This window comes from Staurois parvus, unplaced genomic scaffold, assembly GCF_062004578.1.
Source record: "Staurois parvus isolate SC_StPar_1 unplaced genomic scaffold, SC_StPar_1.0 ptg001192l, whole genome shotgun sequence".
In the NCBI taxonomy this organism is placed as follows: Eukaryota; Metazoa; Chordata; class Amphibia; order Anura; family Ranidae; genus Staurois; species Staurois parvus.
The window spans coordinates 2676665-2685004 of record NW_028318988.1 but is presented as its reverse complement, the minus strand read 5'-3'; positions in this window follow the sequence as shown (position 1 = coordinate 2685004).

Here is an 8340-nt window from a genome sequence, read left to right as displayed (position 1 = left end):
GAGTTACATCATAGGGCGACGTCAGTGGTATTTTTACAGGAGACGCACTTTGAGATAGAGGCAAACGTGAAATTGAAATCCAAACACTATCCAATATGGTACTATGCAGATTCTCCAATTAAAAGAGCAAAAGGGGTTGCAATAGGTTTGGCAAAGAATATGAGATTTGAGCTGGAAGATAGAAGAACCGACCCGGAGGGGAGATTTTTATTCTTAAAAGGTAGACTTCAGGGGATTGAGTGTACTTTAGCCAATATATACTGCCCTAATAAAAACTCGGAGATGTATATGAAGGGTCTATTGAAAAAATTAATGGAATTTAAAAAAGGGTGTTTGATAGTAGCTGGAGACCTAAATTTCTGTATGGACCCACAAAAGGATAATACCTCTTCTGTGCAAAGAGAGGGGAGTAGGTCTCTGAGAGCTTTGAAAAAAGTGATGCATGAATATCAACTAGTGGATACCTGGAGAATAACGCATATGAAAGACAGAGACTATACCTTCTTCTCTAATGCACATGAGATATACTCGAGATTAGATTACATCTTAATAGACCACCAACTTATAGATCATCTGGTTAAAATTGACATAGAGACAAGGACGTTCTCGGATCATGCTCCGGTCGTAATGAAAATGGGATGGGGAAGAAGGTGGACTGGAGGATTAGGGTGGAGGTTAAATGAGGCTCTTCTTCTGGATGAGGATGTAGTTCAGAAAATAGAGAAAGAGATTAAGGTATACTTTAAGGAGAACGAAACAGAGGAAGTATCGATAGCTACAGTCTGGGAAAGCCATAAGGTATTCATAAGAGGAATCTTGATTGCGGCAGGAGCAAGGAAGAAAAAGGAAAGAAGAGAGAGGGTCAGTGGGCTATTAAAAGAAATATTGGACTTGGAGCAGATACATAAGAAGAAAATAACAAAAGATACGAGACAGAAGCTATTGGATAAAAAAGATGAGCTAGAGAGGTTGATGGATGAGGAGAAGAGAAGAGTATACAACAGGGTTTTGAATGAGAGATATAGATGGGGAGACAGACCAGGAAGATATCTAATGAGAGCTTTGAATAAAAAGAAAAATAGGAACTATATAGAAAAGATAAAAAGTGGGAGTTGGTCCACTCAAATAAAGAGATTATTAAAGTGTTTACGGAGTATTACAAAAAGTTATATAATATTAGTCCCCAAGGCCCTCTAAAAGAAGCTCAAGAGGGAATTAATAAAAAAAAGATGACATACCTAAAAAATGCGGGATTACCAAAACTAAGTGAAGCACAGTTGAACTCCCTAGACGCAGAAATTTCCCAGGAAGAAATTAAAATAGCATTAAAAAGCACAGGGGGGGGGAAAAGCCCAGGCCCGGATGGCTATACAGTTAAGTACTATAAGAAATTTAGTGAAGTACTGTTACCCAAGCTGGAGAAATATATGAATGCTCTGGGAGGTGGGATGGAAGTGAGGAGAGAATCCCTACAGGCCCATGTAGTACTTATTCACAAGGAGGGAAAAGATCCATCTCAGTGCTCCAGCTATAGACCTATCTCATTATTGAACACTGACACTAAACTGTATGCAAAGGTGTTAGCAAACAGGTTGAGGGATCTGATGCCTGAATGGATCCATGGAGACCAGGTGGGCTTTGTACCGGGGAGAGAAGGTAGAGATAACGGCTTGAGAACCCTGATGCTTATTCAGAAAAGTAGAAAAGGGAAAGCCCCGGTGGTGCTCTTGTCAATTGATGCAGAGAAGGCATTTGATAGAGTGGACTGGGGCTTTATGATGGACAACTTAAAAGTGCTGGGGATAGGTGATAGAATGCGAGAGTGGATAAGTAAATTATATAGGGAGCCTACTGCAATCATCACGGTAAATGGGGAGAGATCAGAACCCATTGGAATGTCTAATGGTACAAGACAAGGCTGCCCACTGTCCCCCCTGCTATATGTATTGTCACTCGAACCTCTGTTGTCAATAATAAGAAATAGTGGATCGGTAAAGGGAATTCAGATAGAATCCATAGAACATAGAGTAGCGGCCTTTGCGGACGACTTATTGTTCTATGTGGGGAATCCCCGAATAACTCTCCCAAATATAATGAAGATTCTGAAGGAGTACGGTGAACTATCAAATTTAAAAATTAATCCAACGAAAACAGAGATTCTGAATATTAATATATTAAAGAATGAAAAAGAAAAACTACAAAAAGAATTCCCCTTTATATGGAGAGAAAAAGAGATAAAATACCTAGGAATAAAACTCACTGCCTCATCTAAGCATTTGTATAGATTAAACTTTATCTCTTTGATAAATGAGATCAGGGAAGATTTAAAAAGACTAGCAGGAGGAAATCCATCCTGGATAGGACGTATAAACCTAGTCAAAATGGTAATTATGCCCAAAATACTGTATAGATTTCAAATGGTACCAATTAAAATTCCAGAAGCCTTCTTTAAGATAATGAAAAAAATGTTAACAAGATACATATGGAAGAATAAAAAACCCAGAATAGCATATGAAACATTGAGTAGGACTAAAGAGAAAGGGGGATTGGGTCTACCAGATGTCAAGAGATACTATAAAGCAGTGGTTTTAGCAAGAATATTTGACTGGACATTTAACCATAAGGGGAAAAGTTTGGTAACAATTGAAAATGATCTTAGTGGCATTAGACTGAACCAGATGATATGGGTACCACCACAGTTCAGGGGAATTAAAGAAAGCACAAGTATCTACACTTTAAATGTCCTTAGGGTATGGGACAATTTACACAAAAACATGAAATGGGAATTTAATTCTATATTAATGCCTCTCACAAATACTGAGTACTTTCCCCCGGGAAAGAATAAGATATCAGGGAGATGGTTTAGAAAGGAGGATACCCAACTGAGAGATTTTTTGGTGGAGGGGGAATTGAGACCACTTAAAGATTTAATAGAGAAGAAGGGAGATATTTTTATTAGAATAGATGAGTGGAAATATCATCAATTGAAATGTTTTATTGGAAATCTACCGAAACCCCTAAGAATAAAACAGGAGTGGAATATGTTTGAGAGGTTGTTAGAGACACGAAGGGATGGGAAGCACGGTATTTCAAAAGTGTATAGAATACTCACAGAATTAGACACAAACACAAAGTTAACTTTTATCACAAAATGGGAAAGAGATACGGGAGTTGGGTTTGATGAAGATAGACAGAGAAAGATGTTTAGATTGATACACGATAATGTTAGTATGAGAGAGGTTGAGGTTAATTATAAGTGTGTGACACGATGGCACATTACACCGAGTGTAGAGCACAAGATGAATGGGGAAAATTCAAATATGTGTTGGAGAGGATGTGGAGAGATGGGCACGGCGTTTCACATATGGTGGGAATGTCCGAAAATCCAGGCTTTTTGGAAGATAATAGTCAAATTGATTAAAGAAATAACTGAAATTGACATAGGGTTAGACCCAACGACGTGCCTCCTACACAATGTGGAGACATCTGTAAATAAATATAAAGATTCAGGTATCTGGTACTTCTTGAACGCGGCGAAGGGGTTGATACCCAAGTTTTGGCGGAAAGCTGAGGTACCGAAGGAGGAAGACTGGATTAATAGAGTAAACCAGATAGGTAGAATGGAAAGATCATACCATATGCAGGAAGATAGGATGAGAGTTTATTTTAGGAGATGGGAAAAGTGGGAGAGAGCAGGATTGAAAGAGAAATATAGGAAGATATGAACTAGGGTGTTAGCAAAAAATTACTAAGCCTCAAGAGAGTAGAATGGGCTAGAGTCTGCAGAGGGGGAGGAGGGGGGGTGAGGGGTGGGAAGGGAGGGTAGTGGGATGGGAAAGAAAAGAGTTTTTTAGTAAGGGAAAGGTAGAAATGTTATAAATGTCTATTTGTATGAGAATTATTTCCCTTTTTTTTGGGTTTTTGTATTAACATGAAAAATTTAATAAATATTTAAATTAAAAAAAAAAAAAAAAAAAGAAGCTGATTGGTTTCTATGCAGAAGGGAGTCTGATTTTGGACTCTCCAGCTTTAGTAAATAAACCCCACGGAGACACAGAGCTGAAGTGGATCTGAGAATAATTGTTTGGATAAACACTAAGTATATGAAGGGTAAGGGTAGATAAAGGAGAACACTGGTGAACAAATACACGTATGGTTATTTATTATAAATGTGAGCACACTGGACAGGACTTGAGTCATGGCATTTTGGAGATCACTGTATAGGAAGATTGGATTTACAGAAAGATGTTGATGGATGTATGATGTCTGATCTTCAGTTATACAGGGATGATATTGAACTTATTCTTTTGAGAGCATTGGTCACTTCTATCATCACCCTTCCCTTCACATCTTTTAATGTCCTCAGTGCACCTTCCACATCTTTTGTTGTCCTCAGTGCACCTTCCACATCTTTTGGTGTCCTCAGTGCACCTTCCACATCTTTTGTTGTCCTCAGTGCACCTTCCACATCTTTTAGTGTCCTCAGTGCACCTTCCACATCTTTTGGTGTCCTCAGTGCACCTTCCACATCTGTTGGTGTCCTCAGTGCACCTTCCACATCTTTTGGTGTCCTCAGTGCACCTTCCACATCTTTTGGTGTCCTCAGTGCACCTTCCACATCTTTTGGCGTCCTCAGTGCACCTTCCACATCTTTTGGCGTCCTCAGTGCACCTTCCACATCTTTTGGCGTCCTCAGTGCACCTTCCACATCTTTTGGCGTCCTCAGTGCACCTTCCACATCTTTTGGCGTCCTCAGTGCACCTTCCACATCTTTTGGTATCCTCAGTGCACCTTCCACATCTTTTGGTATCCTCAGTGCACCATCAACATCTGCTATAGTGTTAGAAGTGCAGCATCAACATCTGCCATAGTGTCAGGAATGGACTTGCCAGTAATGGTGGGACTCACCTGCCTTGTGGGCTGCAGTACCAGGGCTGGCCAGCGGGTGCTCCCAGCAATCAGAGACTCAACCCTGCAGCCAGCCAAACACCTGAAGCTGATCATGCAGGTGTATTTAAGGGATGGCCAGACCTGCAGTCTCTGCCTTGGTGTGTGTTTTTCTATGGGCCTCTGTATCCTGCATTCCTGTTCCTGTCTGATTTGTTGCTGACCCTGCCTGATCCGGACCTCTGCTACTTCTCCTGTTTTGATCCCTGGCTTGTGACCCTGACCATTTTCTGCCTGACCCCCTGTGCCTACCTGCCCGTTAGTTTCTGTACCCGGCTCGTGACCTGACTACTCTCTGCCTGCTCCTCCTGTTCCTACCTGCCCGATTCTTATTGACCCAGCCTGCCTGACGACTCTTGCATTGAATGTATTGTTATCTGTGGGTGGTTTTGGTTTGGTTCATTTGCACTGTGTTATGTTTTAGTATTGCACTGCGTTTATGTATTGTTAGTATTAATAAATTATATTGTTTATCACATATCTGAAGCCTGCGTTTCCCTGCGTCAGTTCACATACCTCTGGTCATACCCTGGAGCTCTGACACATAGTCTTAGCAGAGCAGCATCAACATCCAAATGCTATGTTCAAATAATTGTACACCAGCAAAGTGTGGTCATTTTGTGGGTGTTTCTAATGTCCTAGTGCTCAAGGGCCTCCAAAAATGTGATAGGTAGTCAGGAAATTACTGTATATGTATAATTTATGCCCCTAGAATGCCCAAAGGTGCTCCTTGGATTTTGGGACCCTCTCTGTGGCGAGGCTGTGTAAAAGTCTTACACATGTGTATCACCATACTCAGGAGGACTAGCAGAATGTGTTTTGAAGTGTAATTCAAAGTATGCCCATGATGTGTGTTAAAAATATCATATAAATTGACAACATTGTGTAAAATAGAAATTTGCATTTTCTTTCCACATTTTTCAAAAACGTGTGGCAAAAAATGGCATTGTCAAAAGACTCATTATGCCTCTTATAAAATGCCTTGGAGTGTTTGCTTTCCAAAATGTGGCCATTTTATGGGTGACTCCATTGTACTGGTACTCCAGGGCCACCAAAAATGTGATAGGTAGTCAGATGTGTAAATTAGATGTGCAATTTATATCCTTTAGCATATGAAGGTGTTCCTTAGATTTGGGGCCTTTCTATGTGGTTAGGCTGTGAAAACATGTCACACATATGGTATTCCCCGTACTCTGATCTATACGGAGCTGGCTTTTTGTACCCGAATTCAAAATTTTGGAGGGATGCACACATGCAGTATCTTTGGACATATAGTGTATTTTTAAGATTCAAATTGCATGGGCATGAAAAAAGTGAAACAAGAAAGTAACCAAAATTAGGGTCACAACCTTTACTTCTCATCATTTTGCTACACTAAAAAGATGACAGTAAATCTATTATTCTGTCTCTATAAAATGTGGAGATGCTAAAAATGTATAGCATTAAGGGTGTTATAGGTGTATTGAATTATGTAAATTATTGTAATCAACTTTTGTTTGTAATTTTTATTTATGAAAAGGGGTTGAAATACAAACTAATAATGCATTGATAAATTTACAGTACAACTTTTGGTTTATGGAAAGAAAGATGAAGATTGACACAAACATTTATATTGTGGTTACAAAGGCATTCAAGAAATGTAGTCAGCCAAGTAATAGGAAAGAAGTTGCATTAAGGGAACCAAACACATTTCCGAGTTGTTCTTGGTTGTACCAAATGTTGAATTACCAGTATAGGATTGGGAGACAAATTATGTACAACCCCAATTCCAAAAAGGCAGAATGCAATGATTTGGAAATGATTTGGAAATCTCAAACCCATATTTTATTCACAATAAAAAATAGAAAACATATCAAATGTTTAAACTGAGAAATGCATAATTTAAAGAAAAAATAAGATAATTTTGAAATTGATGGCAGCAACACTTCTCAAAAAAAGTTGGGACAGGGCAACAAAAAGCTGGCAAAATAAGTAATATTATCAAGGAACAACTGGAAGAACATTTTGCAACCGGTAAGTAACATGATTAGATATAAAAAGAGCATCTTAGAGAGTCAAAGTGTCTCAGAAGGAAAGATGGGAAGAGGATCACCAATCTGTGAAAAGATTAATCTAAAATTGTTGAAAAATGTCAGAATAATGTTCCTTAACATAAAATTTCAAAAACATTTGTGGAATTTGGGTAGTAGATATCAGTAGATCACTCCAGTGTAGGCCAGCTAAACCCACAGTGATGTAAGAATAAAAGTGTTCAGAAAGGTATAGATTGCCTTGGCAGTTCACATCAGACAAGAAAGAGAGTGTAGACAGAACTGAAAACAGAACTGTGGAGAATTGGATTCTAAATCCCTGGCCAAACATTTTGAAAATGACACAAATATTAATTTACGTGCAAGGAAACGTGCAGTCATCATTGCTTTGCACAAAAAGGGATTCACAGGCAAGAATATTGCTACTACTAAGATTGCACCTAAATCAACCATTTATTGGATCATCCAGAACTTCAAGGCGAGAGGTTCAATTGTTGTGAAGAAGGCTTCAGGGTGCCCAAGAAATTTCAGCAAGCGCCGGGACCATCTCCTAAAGTTGATTCAGCTGGGGGTCAGGGCACCACCAGTACAGAGCTTGTTCAGGAATGGCAGCACGCAGGTGAGAGTACATCTGCACTCACAGTGAGGGGAAGAATTTTGGTGTCAAGAAGGGCAGGAAAGAAGCTACTTCTCTACAGGAAAAACATCAGGGACAGACTGATATTCTGCAAAAGGTACAGGGATTAAACTGCCAAGGACTGGGCTAAAGTAATTTTCTCTGATGAATCCCCTTTCTGATTGTTTGGGGCATCCTGAAAAAACCTTGTCTGGAGAAGAAAAGGTGAGATCTACCATCAGTCCTGTGTCCTGCCAACAGTAAAGCATCCTGAGACCATTCATGTGTAGGGTTGCTTCTCAGAACAAGAACACAGCCATGAAAAAAGAATGGTACAAAAACATCCTCCATGTCAGGAATGGACTCACCACTGGTGGTGGGACTCACCTGCCGTGTGGGCTGCAGTACCAGGGCTGGCCAGCGGGTGCTCTCAGCAGCCAGAAGCTCACTCCTGCAATCAAGTCATCACCTGAGGCTGATTGCAGGAGGTGTATTTAAGGAGTGGCCAGGCTTGCAGTCAGTGCCTTGGTGTATGTTTCTCATGAGCCCCTGTACCTGCATCCTGTCTGCTTCCTACCTGATCCTGATTCTGCTTTGATCCTGACTCTGAATGAACTCCACCTGTCCTGACCTCGGCTATTCCTGACCACTCTTCCGCTCGGTCCTGGTACCCTGTTTGCCCTTTTGCTACCGACCCGGCCTGCCCGACTACGTTTTATTTGTATATATGGTTATCTGTTGGAGGTT